The sequence below is a fragment of the Anopheles coluzzii genome, chromosome 2 (assembly GCF_943734685.1).
Source record: "Anopheles coluzzii chromosome 2, AcolN3, whole genome shotgun sequence".
In the NCBI taxonomy this organism is placed as follows: domain Eukaryota; kingdom Metazoa; phylum Arthropoda; class Insecta; order Diptera; family Culicidae; genus Anopheles; species Anopheles coluzzii.
Genome location: NC_064670.1, coordinates 44,067,985 through 44,087,222, shown reverse-complemented (window position 1 = coordinate 44,087,222; position 19,238 = coordinate 44,067,985).

The window sequence follows — 19,238 nt, the reverse complement described above, 5'->3', positions numbered from 1 at the left end:
AATGAGGGAGAATAATGATGGTCTTGCCAAAAAATACCTGCGGAAAACATATGTATGCATGGCACGCTAACAAGGCACCATCGTCTTGCTGATGCACTCAGTTAGACCGACCCGAGCCTACAAAGCCACCGTGCTCTACCGATACCATTAAAATGCATCGGCTAGGAGGTTTTGTGGTGTTGCACCAAGCATAACGACACCGGTGGCACCCCATTCTAGTGTGTTTTGCCCCTAAAATTTACTACCGTCTCTCGATACCCGTTTAACACTGACCTCTATCAGTACTTGAAACACCCGTTGCCCTATGTGCCTTGTTCTATGGGTCAGAAGCAAACATCGAAAACCTAAAGCTACTATCAACATGGGAATGGCACCAACACCGGGGGTAGAGATATTAATCATCTAACAACGTTTCAAACCCAGTTATAACGATAGTAAAATTCGCTTCTGGATTGCTAATGCTGTTAGGGATTCTTGAAAGAGTTCTACTGATAGACTCATGTAGCTGCGGTGTTTAAACTGCTGCAATTAGTTTCTGTGCTACATCGTTTCAAGATTCACATGGTACCATTGGATCATTGCAGCGGAGATAGAACATGTTCTCGTCGGTGGCTCTTGAAGCAATAATGAGAGTCATTTGCTATTTACCACCTAATTGTATTCAACATTTCTTCACGAAAATTGCGTCCATATTAGTTTGAGGATAAGTATAGTTTGAAAACTAGCAAGACAGAATTGTGACTCCAGATTTTAGCTCCAGATGATCACAAATCGATTTATAATGTATTTACGCACGAGAGTACATAGATAAAATGTAACTGTCTCAAATGTTACACTTAACTGTCCATTCCTATACTGAGTTTGATCGTGAGCGATTAGCGATATCTATTATACAAAACCTACCGTAACTAAGATAGTAGTTTTTCGCGATTTGCGGAAAACTCGGAGAAGATAGATAAAATTAGTGCATACATGAATAGTGCAAAATACTATTCCATATCTTTTTTTTTGTTTTCTTATTTTTAAAACGATCTTTACCTAATTATTACAAAAAACTAATTAAGGGTCGTACCATAACTATACAGACACGTCCAAAAACAAGTTTTATACAAACTAATTCATTTAAAAATGGTTCAAAAATACGGTTAACGGGCTTTAAATGTATTTCGTAGTTTTTCAACATAATATTAGTTCAATAAAAATAAATTCCAAACAGTTTGTTTTGAATTGTTTGAAAATACAAACCAATGTATGAAATTTTTTTTGTAACATATATGTTTTATTTGCCATGACAGCCTTAAAAATTTAGTGACACAAAAACCTCAACAGCGAATTTTAACAGAACCCAAATGTTGGCTATTGTTACATACATAGTTATAGAATATTATAATATGCAGATATTTTCCTCCCACTACCCCCCTTACCCTTCACTGTTTGTATCTATCTCTTCCAGATTTTCTGCAAGTCTAAAAAACAACTGTCCATATAATTACGATAGGCGGTGTATTTAATGCAATGCTACAATGCTATAATAAAACTGACAGCTTTTCACGAAGAATTTGTTTACTCTGTATAGCACATTGACTGCACTCTCTTATATGCACACGGTTTATCCTATATAGGAGCACTCCTCAAGCACATTTAGCTAACGAAATTATCATACTATATATATGAACATATCGTGACGCATCCAATCAATAGAATGAGATTGAACAATTATTCACGTAAAACCATGAACGTGGATCCATGCGACATTGAAAACGTTCATGCACTTACTGACGCGCAGCAACCCTCCGGAGAGATTATGGCCTACGTCATTTCGTTCAGATGTTTAACTTCTTGTTTGGATGCCGATGGTAAAAACCGAACTTCCCGAGTTTGCACGAAAAGGAAAAACCGATTCCAGCACGATGACGCTCCAGTTTATTCGGTTAGTGCCTCTTCGGAGCTTTTTGCATGTTGATGCTTGAAATCGGGCCGTGAACGAAGAGATGTACAGTGAGTAGACGTTTGAGTGAGTGGACCTTAGCAAAATTGGAAATGAGTGTACGGTTGAATTAAGCACAAGGTACTGGGTAGCATAAGGCGACCTCAATTTGATTGTTTCGTTCTGTCACCTTTGATCATAGTAATAGCTTAATTGAGCTGCCGAACTCTATGATAATGAAAGTGGTTTTTAAAGACAAGTCTTTTAAAATAAATATTCAACAAACTACAGTAAATGTATAATTACAATCATATGTTTACGTCCGGAGTCTTTGAGAACATCTTTCTCAACTCATTATAATAATAAACAAATTTAAAAAAAAAGTTGAGTAAAAAAATACTCGCGTATTTTTAAGACTCAGTGCAAGATTTTGAAGAACACACAACAAAAAGAAAAAAAAACTTCAAATAATTTTCTTATAAGCTTGTAATTGTACTCTTTTGACGTTCCTTCCGACCCACAGAAATATCTGAAAGCTGCATATCCAATTCAAATTTACTATTAATTGAATGCGTTACAATACCCTTTTTATCATATCATGTCTAGATTCAATTTATCAACATTTCAATGTGTTAAGGAATGTTTATGGAGTATTTTAGCTTCTGGAAACCGAGTCTGATTTACAGCTTATGTCCCTTTTTGAGCGAATCTCATCGGACGGGATGCAAAACACTCTATCGAAGGTGTTTCAGCACTCACTCCTAGTTTAATCCTCTTCCGGAGAGAAAATTTATTGTTCAAAAGAAAAATATACCCATTTTCAATTTGATTTCAAGAGTGTGTTGAGCAACTGTCGCATCACTTCCTGCGTGAGCAATCGATGGTGTCGCATGAAAAGTGTGGCTTTCCTGAAGCTTTTACTACCTGCGCAAAAAGGCGAGGATTCCCCTTATTTTAGCTTTCCAGAAGCATATTTTTCATCGCCAGTTAACACTTAATTTCCCTTTCCCTAGCTTGATTATCAGTGTCACATTGATCTCGAGAAATAAAGGGTGCTGTCCATACGAAAGCGTATCGCTTCATTGAATTTCAGCTCACGTGTCACGAATAATTGAGTCACAGGAAGGGTAGAAGGTAACGCATTCGACCAAACACATTCATGCATACGGTCTTTGAGTACGAGAGAACCACATTTTGCATACTTTCGCCAAATACAGGCAGGATATTGGTGAAACCCTTTCGGTTGAAGAGAAAAGGGCAAAGAAGTAAAAACAAAATAAGAAATTCATCTTACCAAAAGTAGAAAACATGAACAGGTTTCAATAAGACACCGTAGTTGAGTTATGTAAACACACAATTGCATACATTGAACACATGGTAGAAAAAATACAGTCTTCAAATACCGAGCAACGACTAACTGCGCCGGTACTTAGCAGGACACATGTCACATAGTGATAGAAGGACATAATTTTGAAAAAGGAAACCAAGTTGGAGAACAGTACGTAATCCATTTCCTACACTAGGTGGTTTAGGAAAACCAACAAAATTTTTGAAATTCTGGCAAAACTTAATATCTATATCTACTCAAATCAGCAAGCAGCTAATAATCTGTACTTTTCATTCAGGCACAAATCAAACGAATATTTATATATTCGAAAAGAATTGTAACCTTAGGTAATTTTTGTTTTTATTTGTACTTGTTCTTGTGTACTTATTTGTGACATTTACAAACTGTACTTATTTTTTCAGTTTTCTGTATTTGTTTTTAATGAGGGTTGGCTATCAGTGACTTGATGATTACTCATGATAGTCAACCCACCGTGTAGGGTGCACTGTTGTTTCGGGGATTGAACCCATGTCGAGTATGTTGTGAAGTCGTGCGAGTTGACGACCTACCATGGGACCGGTGTTTCGTTAACAAACCAGGAAAAAATATGAAGTAAAAGTGCATGCCATATTACGTAGCAACCAGGATTGAGGCGAAAAATGAACTTACGAACTATGGAAACATACGTTTCAAAACTCGGTCGTTGCGTTACGCGAAAGCTGTACTAAGCGAAGAAAGAACATCGCCTGTGCTGGAATGAAACTATAATATCATTTACTTGACATTTCTCGTCATCGTTGTCACGGCATTTTGAGGTGTGTATGTGTCACCTGCATCTTGCCCTTGCTCCAGATGCTAACGGTACTTGAGACGCCCCGCAAAAGAAAAAGTTTTAATTCAATTCAATCCAGATCCAACGGAAGCCAATGATAAGACCACGGAATCGGGACTCTCTTGGGTCTAACTTGCACTGCGCTTCTACGATTGAATTCTACACTTCAGAATGGTTTACAGTTGGTAGACCGTGCTCAAATTTTAGATGTGGAAATAAGTGAACTATTTGCGAAGCTTTCATTGAAACTTGCAGTGCCTTTTTAGGGACCAAAAACTTTACGGACTCCTCAACAAAAATTCTGTTCACATATCTTTTTCCGTCTACGTACATTACTTGCATACTATAAATTAATTATATTTAAGTTTCTATGGAAAGCACGGACATGATTAATAAAATTTACAGAAAAGATTTTTTTTAGACTTGTTGTCTTCGTAATAAGATGAGAAAAGTTTTTTCAAGTACTAGTCAGAGTTTATACAAGAAATTCAATAGCATTATCTTGATTGATGTTACATAGAGGTAAGCATTATAAATTGTACCACGTGTACCAAAAAACAAACCAACTAACGTGTCTCCTAATTGAATTATTCAGAATTTTCAATAAAACAAATTACATAAACACAAACATACAAGCTTGTTTTTTTTTCTTCGTCAAGCTCTTGTGTACCATATCACCCACTTGTAATTAATTGATTGAAAATAATAAATACAAAATATCTAAACATGATTTCATCCTTTTCATACCTATGAAAAGGGTGGGACCAGACATGTGACACGTTGGTACTGAGTTATGTTTAGCAAATTGTATCTGTATGTCTGATTTTTATAGTATGATTATTTTAAATTCTTCTTTTTCTTATTTGGTGCAAACACCATTGTTGGTCTAAGCCTGTCTAAGCCATCAATACTGTTGTTCCGGGCCCGAAAGCCAAGCCGATCGCGAAGGTTTCAGTCGTTCTGGAGCGCTTAGAAAACCGTATGCTGCCACGGAAAAGAACGTCCCGGGCAAAGGGGTTCGGGAACGTCAACGGTCCAACTTTTTTTCATCAAACTACTTACAGTATTGGCCTACCAGGCTAGTTACTTCTCTTCCAATTTAAATTGGGAAGTCTATGCCGTGGTAGCGCCGCTACTGATTTCGTAAGGATCGTTGAGAAGGTGTGTTTTCGCCCAAACCTTCTCCCAGGAGCATCCAATCTCCCTTAGCACCAAACAAAGAAACGCATTAATAAAATGCTGGTGTAAGACTGATTTATTATAATTTTTTTTTCTCCTGGGTAATTTTTTTATAATTTTTTATTGCTCCTTTTATAGTTTAATTTACAAGCTATCTTAGCATACCAAAAAAAAAAAAAAATTAGTAAAATTATAAACATTAACAGTCACCTTCAAAACAATTGCTGCACAACAACTGTTTTGGAAAGTCAATGTCGACATACAATACTTATTAAAAATAAAATAGTGTAAAGTCCGACCGTTATCAGCTTTCGGAAGGTTTACTGTATTGGAATTATGTATAACTGCGGACAGAAGACAATAATAACGGATCGGTGATAGCTCCAAAAAAATCTTCATACACTTTTTTTTATTTGCAACATTTTCTTATGCCAGGTTTTGTGATGTACGGCCCTTCATCGATTTCAACGAAGTAAAAAAATCAGCTTGAGTTAATGTGTTTATTCAATGAAACACCGTTCTAAGCGACATTCCCCAAGACATCACATCATATCAACTCAACACATCACTCAACAGGGTCCTCGATAATATGTTACATCGCATACATGGCATGCTATCGGCAATATGGGCCACTTCCAAATTACGCAACGAAGCGAACTTCAAATGCAACAAAAGAACATCAGTGGCTTCAGGACACTACCCCGCAGGACTAAGGCGTAATAACCATCGAGTGTCATACATAAAATATGCGGTTCGGAGATGTAATATACACTCATTCACCAGACTCCACAACCAGCAGTAGATTGAAGCGTGCCGTAATACTATCCTTTGGGAAAGCTGTTGTTGTGAGCACGATCGTATAACTTATGTCATTTGAACCCATTTGGTATAGTGGTGTCACTATTCCTTCACCTGCAATACATGTTCAATCTCACAGTTCCCTTACTTTCTAGTCCTTTTTACCAGTTGTTCTCGGTTCCCATACTGCGATAACTTTTTCGCTTCCTGTACAGTTTCTCCCATACTAAAGCTACATTTCTGCTCGAAGGCTCTGTCTCATTGACCTCTATTTCCTACTACCTTCTTGTGCAATCTTTTTATGATGATGATACCGATGATTCTTCTTAATGTCCTCTCTTTTATGCTTTCCATCCCACTTCTCTCAGCAATGGATGTCAGTTCCACTCATACACTCTGCCATCTACCCCTTTTGATCTTGCACTATCCCCAAAGCGTGTTCCGGAGCTGTCTCGGATATTTGCATAATAAAATTCTTCCATTCATTGTTATTAAACCGTTCCATGGATATGAGTCTTCCGGGTGCGAGAAAAAAGTGTCTATGTTAAAGCAACATGAAATGTTGTGAATACGTTGTGTTGTTGTGAATCGACAGTCAAGGATTCGAATACAAGCGACAAGTACAATTCAGACTCTTTGGTGAGAAATGGAAAGCTAAACATAGAAAAGTAGAAAAAAAAACAAAAGAAACTCACAGGTTTATTTCTCCTCTGCCCTTTGCATTCCTTTTTCTACATTTTAGTATGATGTAGCTGCTTTGATCCTTGAGCAAGGCCTTCATGTTGCCATTCACGTTCGCATTTCGTACATCCATATTTATTGTAAAATTGTCGAAGCACTACTAACAGCAAGGATGACAATTTTCATTATTTGTAGGAGCTGAGAAAACATGTAGAGAGCTGAGGGAGAGAACACAAACACTGCCACTGTCGGCAGTCTATGAAGTTGATGGGTGGTTTGGTGTGTGTGAGTGTGTGTGTTGGTCGTATATGAGCACCAGGAATGAAAATACACAGCTACATGTATGTCAACCGACCAATGTTGTTTCTGAAGGCGTTGCTGCAAAATATTGCCAAAGGTATTGTCACCTTGCGAAATGCTTTAAAGGTACGTGGGATGATAAAGCTTGGTTTTATGGTGTCGCCATTTGAATAAATCTTTGCGTAATGATTGCACCATGAATGTGCAGCCAATGCATCAACGTTTGCTCAATTTACGAGCATTATATAGCGTAACACACGTACAGTATAGGAAGTAAAAATACATACGCCAAGCAAGTTATAATAAAATGGTAATTTTGCATGAATAATAATTGTGTGCATTCAGCCGCATTTTGTGCTTATAGAAATGTATGTAGTGACTACAGTAGAAATTACTAAATAAAAATTTAACTTGATGCACTTTTTCATATCAGTGTGATGGAGTTATTCTTATTGTGATTAATATTCTAAATAAAAAAAAAGAACAAAATACTTGATTTTCAGATGTTAAACTTTATTTAATTTAATTGCTATTTTCTATGCAATTTGTATGATTGACAAAGAGCAAGATTGATGTTGTTGTTTTTGTTGTTGTTGTTGTTGTTGTATACAATAAACGGGCAGGATAACCCTCCTCTTTCCATGTAATCAAAAACGTAAGTTTTAATCACCAAAAGTGGAATAATTCTTTGATTGACCTTTGCCACAATTAAAAGCGTTTTTATAAAACAAATCGACTAAAATAAATTAATCAACAAAACTTTCTTAAAAGAAAGACGAACAATTTCATTTGTTAGAGCGCATAAAACACTGATATTAATTTCACATCTTATAATCATTATTCACGTAATAGATTGCGTTGCTACCGTCTAAAGGGCCCTTAAATTCTTAGAAGTCTGCTTCATTTTAATGATAATATGCCTATTACTTTTACATGCATCGGAATGTTTACTGCTCATTGTAAACATTATTTCAAGAATTCCGTCGCTCATCTATTTCTCGTGTTAGTATGCAAAACAGTAGCTAACATATTTAAATGTGATGATTTGAATTTATAAAAGGCCCTTTAGATAGGCTACTATTCTAAACGGTTGCATTGCCGTTTGCGTTGCTACCGTGCGAAGTACCCTTACAGAATGTCTCTAGCCAGCTCAACATCATAGGCGTACAATTCAATCCCGTAAAATACTTTTCAACAATAACAATGCAAACTCGAATGATCTGTCATTGGTTGCTCAGTAAATGATCAACATACATTGGACAATGTTGAATAGGGATTGGAAATGAAGCTTACAGTGTTAAGCTGGCTAGAGAAACCCTGTAATGCCTGTGACTGATGGACAAAGAAAACAAAGCAACAATGTACTAAAAACAGGCATACCTTTCCTCTGGTTAACGAGTACAGTCTGTCTTTGAAGGGACAGAAAAAAAGTCTCATAAAATTTGTCCTGATTTCCGTAGTACCTATAGTTAAAAAAACGTTTTTAATCTGCAAACCGGGAAACGAAAATAAAGTTCACTTTGCCCAGAATAGAAACGCTTATTTTAATCAATCTCAATCCAAATACATGCAATCCAATTTAAGGAAAGGCAAAACTCCAGCAAGAAAAAAAGGTACAGTTCATGCCTGTGAAGAAGCACTGTAATTTCCGCCTTTTAACACTGATTTTATCTGATTGCATCCCAAACAATAGTCGAAGAAAACGCAAGCTAACCTACTACGTGTGCGTCTCAAGTTTCCGTCGTTTTGCTTGTGCTGATTCTTTTCTGACTCTTTCAAAGAAAAATGCTTCCAACCGGAAAGTATCTGCACCTTTGACATAACCAACGTGATCCATACTCTTCTTTGTTACGAGTAAGATGGGTAACGGGTTTGGTTCACTTTTCGGTTGTCGCACTCCTTATACCAGAGTACCAGTGTAAATTTCATGGTTTTAATTAAAATCAAATTCAATTAAACTTCAAATGGCCAATTCGAGATACAGCAGCACTCAAGCGTATCGCCTTGTTCTACGTGTACGTGGTTTGCTGAAACTGTTTTCAGGTAGGTAGTAGGTCATGTTTCTCGCGCTAAAGGAAGAGGCTCATCGTTGCAAATTGGTAGATAAGATAATCTCATATAACCCGTCATGCTAGGGTTTAAGTTGTTTATAATTACACAAAATACACAAGTTTATAATGTTATTTGTTAATTAGCATGGCATTCGAAAAATATACCGAACAAAGTATTTGCTTAATGTTTTATGTTTTCAACAGAATCATTAAAAGTGCTACAAATAGATAATTATTATTATTCACCGGACTTAGTCCTCTGTTATTTGTTTTGGTCCCCACTTACCAAATTACTACTCAGAGCCACCGTGAATTGAGGTGATCAAGAAAAATTCGCTAATGGAACTGAAGATGCGACCTGTTCCAACGGCTTTAAAAAATGCTTCGCTGATGGGGAAAAAGATGGTATATGTGGTTTTGTCTAACGGATAGTCCTCATTTGAGAGGAATAAAAAAATTCAAACATTGAATAGTTGTTTTTTTATATTTATTTTAACAAATTCCCAATATTGTACAGTTCTTGTGATACGCATGCTATGAAACAAGTTGGATCTCCTAGTTGGAGTTTGCCCAGTAAAACAATAAAAGTCTTATTTTGAAGGATTTTTTAGAGATATTTAGGTATGAGTAAAATAATTAATTTCATAACCAATCAGTCACTGAAAGTTGTCATACCCACTCATGGATTTACAAATAGTAACAATTTGTTTATTAGCCAAACAAACTAATAAGGCTTTCAAAACATATTAAGAAGCACACAACTGGATAGTCGAGCTCTTGCTACGGGCAACGGTCCATATGAGGTTTGAACTTATGAAGGTCTTTTAGGTGGTTTTTAGTCGTATAGGGGGATGCGTTTACCACCGAAACGCACGCTTATGTATGTGCGCCTATACACATAATCAAAATCATCCAACTTTAATATATTTCACTTAAAGCATGAATATGGTTCCGTATCGAAAGTAAATTAGAAATGCGAGCAACATAAAAGTGGACATTCGGGTAGTCATGTGGGATGATAACTCAATTAAATTTATACAAAGGCTGTTTGCTAGCAACGGCCAGAACTTTGTCCTTCCTAGGGGACAATGTTTCCTGTGATCTACCACAGCTCTTTCAACCAGCAGACTGTATTCACCTAAACCTTGCAATCAACGACCGTCAATCCTCATGGTGCCACACAAACATACTGAAAGAATCATCCAACGTTGATATGTAGGAACAGAACAAAATATGCAGCATTTGTTTAATCACAGATTTCAAGCTCTATCCAAAACCGCTCTAAACCAAGTCACCCCAAACACGCCATCAACCTGTCCTCATAAAGACAATAATGTTGTTTTATTGCTGAATCCAAAATCCAAAACCACTAGTCTTGCAATGAACGAGTGAAAAGAGGCGCACACCAATCCAACTTAGGAATGTATTTGATTAGACGGAACATTCTTGCTGGTATTTTTTCTCTCCCCGTAGAAAGAGAAGCATTAAATGCATCATCTTTATCACTGCTGCGCTCAACTGACTGTAACGCGTCACTGCAACGGATGCTCGATCTTGGAGACCTGTAAGTCCTGGAGACCAGCATGGGGTACGAAATAGAGAATGTGGTAGAAGTCGGTAGTGGCTTTAGGAATGTCGTGTTCCTAGTATTCGTCAATACACCTACCAGGTTTTGAAACAAAAGGCGTAAATGACAATAAGAATGCGGTTGCCTTACAAGGAAAAAATGTTGCACTTTCTTGCTCTGTTTTCCACCAATTGATGTCGACATTCCAAGGAATGAAGAAGCAAAATTTGCTCGTATTCACCTTTCATATCCCTTTGTGCAGCATGGTCAACGCAGCTTGTGTTTATAGGGTGGGATAAATGGTCCCAGCTTCTAGGAACGTCTTGGGGAATGCTTTGAAGAATTTTAACTCAAACTCAACCTCATTTGCTCAGTGAAGAATGCCGGTGTCACGATTTGGAAACCCTCAGGAATTCAAATCCAATCTCTGGCCTTCTCGAAGAGTGGGTTGATTTTCTAGATGCAAACGAAAAGGTTTTGTGGTAGCTTGAGGCACCCAACTAGTCACGTTTGAAGACGTTCCGACAACACGAATGACAATTCGGCACACAGAGGATGACTTGCAATTTGATTTCTTCCTTCATGCAACACGATACAGGCCCGAGACGTCTGAGATTGGACTGCGTTTGCCCTCAATGTCTTCATTGCGGATGCTTGTGGAAGTGATGGTAGATCGTGCTGCTGTTGCTGTTTGGAACTCATCCTGCATATAATTTTAAATAGCAAATGCAATTTATTTTCTGCCCAACTGTTTGCTAAACATGTCTCCCCTTTCAAGAAACACGTGGAAGTGGTACAGGATCATTGGAATGCAGCAAATAAGGACACGAAAAATGAAATTAAATCCCGTTGGACGACACTGTGCTAACGATCCGGTAAACCTCTTGCCCTGTACACCAACGACCAGGAAGAAGAAGCTTCTTCAGAAAATACTCACCCTTCTTCAAATAGGCCTGCTGCAAGTGTATCTGAGTATTGGTGCTCAGACAGCCTGACATTCATTTGCATTTTCTCGTTGCTGAAGTTGCTATTTGAAAGTAGTATATGATATTTGCATTTATTTTTGTTATTCGTTTCCCAATATTTTTTGTTCAATCGATATAAACAGATCTTCACAACCGCTTCAAACAACGAGCGTCTGGGAAAACTGCAGCTCCTTACTGTACTGCAAACCGAGGCTTTCATCAAGCCCATCGCCTTCGTTAGTTGTGCGCCATCCCACACAACTGCCGGTTTTGGGAAAATGTTGGATCGTTTTGTCCAACGTATCTGATTGGTTTTCCCTTGACAAAATTCAACGGAATGGGCTCACCTGGATGGGCTCAATGATCCGCACGCGACCAACTTGATGACGTTGACTCGAAATTTATTTGACTTCCTCTTCCTTCTCTTAGCACTATCCCGTCAACAGTAGTGCTTCTGGAGTATTTTAGCAATTCATCCATAGATATCTTCTTCCATTTCTTTCTAGTTCAACCTCAAACATAACATGGCGTACCAAGCGCACGATTGTTAATGCCGCTGTACTGTTGATACTACTATTGATGTTATTCCATTCCGTGCAATCAGGTACCACGGCAGCAGCAAGATTTATTGCATTGCAGATAGAGTTGATTGTTTTGGATGGTTTGAGGAGTGCCTTCAATAGGTTCTCAAATATGCTGATTCCTTGAAGAAACCAAATTAGAGCAAATATTGGTTCCAAGTTGTGCTGAGCGACCTACCAACATGCAATGGATAATTATAAAACTGCCAATTTGGTAGATATATCGTTACATATTTATCGTAAAAAAACATTTTATAGTGCATTTGAAATATTTAAATAGTTTTTGCATATCTTAATTTGTCATGTTTTTTAAAAGTTAAAGCCTAGATAAACCAATTCAACCATTGAAATAGTTTAATTAGTTTAGTATTGATAATTTAGTAAAGAGGCGAAAGAGGCCAATCAGCTGAAAGTCTCTATAAAAATAAACAAAAAATAGATAATTTAGTCAGTGATATGATTTTTACTTTTAAATCTAAGAAATGAAAGGAAGTATTTCCGATATACAAATTCACATGCAGATACACTTTCCATTATTGGGCCGGTTTTTGTATGAATCCAACAAGCTGCAATAATCTACACTGAAAATCTGGGGCTAGTTTTGTGTGTGGTTTTGTATGGAGTGTTGATATGATTTCAGCCGCCAAGTTTCAAACTCCATATAAAACATCTATCGTAAACCCACCCCAATGGTCAAGTGGTCCGAGAGCTGCTGGGGCAAAAATGTGAAGTGGTAAAATAGAGGCATTCAAAAAAATCATTCCACCTGCTATAAGAACTTAACTGAATTCATCTATTGGACGTAAAACTCATGTCTCTTGCTCTCAGGCTTGCAGGGCTATAACAATTGGTGTACCATCGCTGGGAAATAAAATTCGCTTTTCTGTCCCTTACCTAATAATCTGCAACCTATTATGCTGTACGAATGCAGACAAAATGCACATTACGATGCGAATTTTGCCATAAATAATATAACGAGGAAAATAAACGCCCACGCAGAGTTCATAAACAAGCTCCAATAACAGATAAATATTATTATGATATTTAAAATAGATCTCGTGAACCAAGCTGCCTGGGGTTTTTTTCATTTAATAATGATAATAAGCAACAATAGTCAATTTTTAATAATCAGATAAAACGTAGTTCCGACATAAAATTTAGATAGGAATTTGAAAAGTTGTGATCTCATAATTTTGTTATCATATTAGTTCATACAATGTTAAATTTGAAACAACAAACACGGGTCGTTCACATGAGCATCAAACGATTCAGTTTGCATAATTCAAATCTTTCATATAATGCACAAGGACATATATCCGTTTTTGTCAAAACGGTAATCGAAAATCAATGACTAGCATTGCATACTCACAGACTTTCCCAAGGTGTTACACTTCCTCTTATTCCACTTTTTGCTGATGAGGTAATGTCGTCACGATCTCGCGTCTGGTAATGGTAATTCAATTATGGTTATTACCCGGCTGATACCAAACGTCCAGCTGAACATTATCCTCATCAGCCAGGCTCTACCTCCACTTTGCAATAAGTTTAAGCAAACTCAACTTGCACAAGTATCTTGTACTTGTGATCAATGTTCCTGCATTTTATTTTTTGTTACTCTTTGCAGCTGGAACAAATGGACCAATTTATCAGCGTTTCAGCAACGAACTACAAGAACTATAATTGCTTTTTCCATACGTAGTTTCCCACCAAACGATGCTGCAATCTTTCGGACAATCCTACGCATGCATGCCCACTCAGCCCATAGGTGTGGCTACAGTACACTTCCATACCGAAAAACATATTGAATTCATAATTGAATCCAATCGAATGGAAGCGTGGTAGTGATACATCCGAGCGTGGAAGTTTTTGTCGCTTGATTAATTGTGCTCGCTCAAAACAAGCTCGCGTCCTGTCCAGAATCGTTTGTGGCTGATGGGCCGTGGTTCTATAGCACAAATTGCTCACTGTTACCGCATCAAAGCCCCCAGCTCCACAAATGCTTTGCAAAAGGGACAATAAACGAGCTTGGTTTTTGCTTGCTGGATGTAGCTTTGTCGCCTTTTTATTTTTAAAAGCAATCTGAAACACAAAAAGCATCATACTCCTAGCCGCGTGGAAAGCTTTCAGTCTTGGTAACAGCTACGGGTAAAGCGATGATGTTTTCAATGAAAAATAAAATGATTGCGATGTTTGTTGACGGAACATTTGACAGGTGAGGGAAAAAAATACCAGAGAATAAATATATCTGAAAAAGTTGTTCGTTTAATTTAATCGGATTTCAATAAAATCCTCCCTATAAACATTCTTAAAAATATCTTGATTTTAACCCATTTTTGTGAATCACACCCTTTTTTAATCGTACTCCTCGCTACTTTCGACCATCTCGATCATTTTTTAATACTATAGACCATTTATTCCACTTGCCAACCTACGGCTTTTGGTAATAGTATTGACATTTGGTCTTCTCGCCAATGTTTACAGTTTTAGCTCAGTTGAATTCATCTTTCTTTTTCTTTTTTTTCGTATTGCCAGCAATCTCATCGCGTTCTTTACAAATTCATTCAAACATCTAACACTATGAAATATTCAATTACCATCGGTTAGGACTCAACCTTTAATCGGTTGTAAAATCAGTTAAAATTTATATTTCTCTTGAAATGTTACAAAAAATATAGAATTGTGTACATTTATGAGAAAATATTACATAATGTATTTCAAACAAACACTATTTAACTATTTTCTATGCAGTGTGATTTTTAACAGTGCAATATTTGTATAACTTATGACTATATTTTTTTAAAAATTTTTATAAAAAAGACGGAAATTTTAAATTGTATTTTATTTTCAAGCATAACAAGTAAAACAGAATAAAAATACTTTTACGTATGTGTTTGCGCCCACACCGAAGCAACCAGAAAGTACTTATATTGCACTATAAGCACTCTCGGGACTATTTGCGGTTTTTTTTAAACTCGTGCTAAATGAGGCACATTCCAGCACTAGCAGAGAAGAAACCAGACTCCCGGCTAGTACAAGCTTATAAATTGACGAAAAAAAATGTGCGTCGAAATCACACCAGGATGCCGAAAATACAAATCTGATGGAATATGCAGAGTATGTGGATTATGACCACCACTTTTGTGCCCCGTGAGGTATGAAGTGAGAATGGAACGCTTTTGCGTCGTACATAGAGTTGATGAAATTGTCGGTCTATTGGTATTTGGTCTACCGCCTCCATTAAGGGAGCAAAAAAACGCCGAAAGCACATGCAGGCACATCCAAATAAAGTGAAGTAGAGCCGTTTCCGACTCGAATTTTCACTATCAGAATGGAAAGAGGTGTCGGTCGAGAAAACTGACGGGTAAGAGATTCCGCATTTGGTCTTTGTCAATTTGTTTTCAAATTTTCCCATCTCGTTGCATCTCAATTGGGGATGAAGAAGGTGCCATAGAGAATGCTACAGTTCTCAAAATTGCAATGATTCAGAGTAGATTCACATGCCTTCTTTTATATTTGGTACAGCAAACTGCACAGCAATTGAGGCCTTCAGCATTCGAGATCCCTTCCGTACATGCCATCCCTTACATCCTAACTTTTTGTCCTTCATCAGATGCAATGTCTCGCAATTTGTCACAATAAGATTTCTGCTGCTCGATAACAATTAGTCAAACGCAAATGAATGAAGCGAATTAATATTGAAGGCAGCATACCACTCGAGGGGAAAAGGCGAGGATGTGATCGTTCAACTTTGAGTTTCAGAACAGAGCTGAAGGACAAAAGAATTCAATGCTGTCTTGCATTTTTACTTATCTAATGGAAGTGACCAAGGAAAAAAAGTTTGCTGTTGAACTTTTAGTTTAGTTAGTCAATGTTAAAATAAACTTCAAGTGAAATGTACATAACTTTCTATTTTCCAGAGGAACAGTGCATATCCCACCTACGTATGTGGTAATGTTGGCCGTTGCGTTTTGAACCTAGTACAAAAGTTCCGTTCATTTTTTTTGCCGTTTCGTTCCGATCCTTTTTACAAAATCGTTCAGTTCTTTACCACATCAATGTTGTTAGCAAGGTGCTATTGTTCGTGTGTTTCGTTCTATTTATCACATTTCGTCAATACAAATCGCGGTAAGCGGAAAAAGAAAAGGAAATTGTGTAGCATTTATTATGTATCATAATTCAATTTTTAATGTATGTATGATGAAGTTGGATTTTGTTTCATAAATTTAGCTAATTTTAATTTAATAAATTGTAGTTATAACATTAAAAGTCGTACTCACACTGCAAAACGGATTGGAGGAGATTATAATATGATATAATATGAATATGAAGTATGTATAAAAAAAATTATTTTGTTTTTAGTCCCAGACTTTATCTACGAACTATGTCTGTTAATATAATTCTGAGTTTAAAATAATTAGTTTAATTAAAATAGTTAGTCGGTTTCATGTTACAGTCATCAACTCGCACGACTCAACAGCATACCCGTCATGGGTACAAGTTCCGCATGGACCGAGTCCCCAAACGTAGGACTGATTGTCCTGTTATGAGCAATCAATAAGTCACTGACAGGCAGACCTTGACCGACAACGCTAATTGCAGCAAAAAAGATAAAGTTTAAAATAATACTGGGTAGTAAAGGCATGCTTGATACGTTTCCTTATCCTCGAAACATGTTCAGTTATTGGTGGAAAATAAAGACATCCCGACGGTTAGTAAAGAGGATGTCACTAAGGAACTACAGCTTATCGAATTTTGACCAAGCCAAATCAACAAAATATGCGAACTGAAACCCTTGATCTCTTGTGAATTATTTAACAAAATAATCCGTTTATTTATTTTAACGAAATTCCTTAACACTAGTATGAAAGGCTCGATCCATACAGAGGTTGAATCCATTTTGGGCACGTCGTATGACTTGACGACTGTACAATGGGACAGGTCGTGTCACTAATCATAAACATTAAAATTTTTATCTTTTACAAACAATTATAACATTCGAATTTTATTTCGTTTTATTGTATAGTCATAACTAGTCATAATAGAGTGCAACCTATTCTTGACTTTAAACAAATATTCCTACTTGAAAAACCATCTGAATTAGCCAACAGGTTGTATTTCACAAGCTGCCGCGTCATTCTTTCCATGAAGCAGGATCACGCCGGATTTCGCTAGAATCCCAAACCAAAAACTCTAAATTTGTCATCCGGAAACCGTAAAACAAAACACTTTATCCGACCGTTCAAGCTTCGGTTGCTAATCATAATCCCATTAAGCAACACTTGATATTTATTATATTTTTTCTTGGATGGTTTTCATAGCCTTTGTTTTTCCCACTTTTTGCTACACTTTTAGTGAGCATCAACGTGTCTGTTATATTGTCTACAAAAAAAAAAAAACAAAACAATAAAAAACATCACATTTGTCCAATCTGCATTTGTCTTTTTGGTACAGTAAAATTGACCAACCATGTGCATTATTAAGCACCTTTCATATATGTCATACGACCCTTTCCTACGATTTAGTCTTGCTTGAAAGCCTCCAACAACAGTCTCGCTTCTGTCAAACTCGAAATAGTTTATATCACTCGAAATAGTTTAAGTTCCGGAGTGGGATACCGAATGACTCCTTCTACTGCATAAACCGGATGTTAAGATACACCACGGTTTTGATGCGGTAATTTCCTGAGAGTTGCATGAGTTAAAATTAATGATGAAAAGCAAAATATAGTTCTTGCAAAATGTGATGAAAAATATCTGGTTTCAGCAAGTTATTTATTATTACATATTCACTGAATTTTTCAGAGCTATATTTCCTTGTGTCTCATAGTACAGTCCTTATCTGGTATGACATGATCATGCCCTTCGACATAACATCATGGGTTCAAGCCCCGAATGGACCGTGCCGCCATACGTAGGACTGACTATCCTAGCATGGGGGAATAACCCATAAGTCACTGAAGCCAACCTCACAAGTGGTACAGGCAGGCCTTGACCGACAACGGTTGTTGAGCCAAAGACACAAAATCCGTGATGTCAAAAAAACTGTAAAGAAAAAAAGACATTAACAACAGAACTCGTTCTAACAAACTTTATGTCTGAAATATTGTTTTGTACAGCTGGGTTAACAGCTCACAACAAGTTTCAAATATAATATTATTTTCTTTGTTTTCGAAAAAAAAATTACAATTACCATGGGCCAGGTTCCTTAAAATTGAATTTTAGGTTTGTTAAACAGCGAAACCTTAAAGCACGCATATAACTGCTTAACAAAGAAATATTGTGTATACATTAAAAGGAAACGGCAAAAACTCATAGATATATCAAAATAAACAGCGTATTTTTCAGAAAAAAGCATGTATGCGTCGAAGAAAAAACGCAGGTATACTTCCAGGTGACCGCTGACATATGACTGTGATTAGGACCGAAATATTTTTTCTAAATCAAAGTGTTTGAAAAACTCGTATGTCTGAAGACTGTTTATAACCGAAGTTAAATAATAAAAACTAATATGTCGTGTATTTTAATAACAACAATAGTATTAGTAGAATGTAACATTTTTATCACAACAATCTTTAATACGTAATACGGCAAAGCCGTTCGTCCCGAATAAAACATCGTTTTGTTTATATAAATATTAGGTAGCTGGAGGATTGACAAAAATTCTTCAATTTAAGCAAAATGACACCTACAAACTGTCAAATTCATCGTATATGTGAATCATCGTATTGCCAATAAATTTTATGTAGAGGGTCTTCTGTACTTATAAAATTAACGTATTTAAACATGAAATTAAGCTGTTTTTTCGATTTGTTTCAAAAACCATTGAATGTTGGTATACCAGGCTGAGGTCACTGCCAACTGCCTGTCTCCTTTTCCATACATAAAGAGACTTTATTTTTTCAACCAAATTGATCCTTCTTTACTAATTATTAAAAATATGCATGTTCAATGAAACTGTTGTTTCATTTGATCGGAAGCGCAATGAGACCCACAAAACAATGATTTGTTTACATCGTCAGAAGCTAATATCT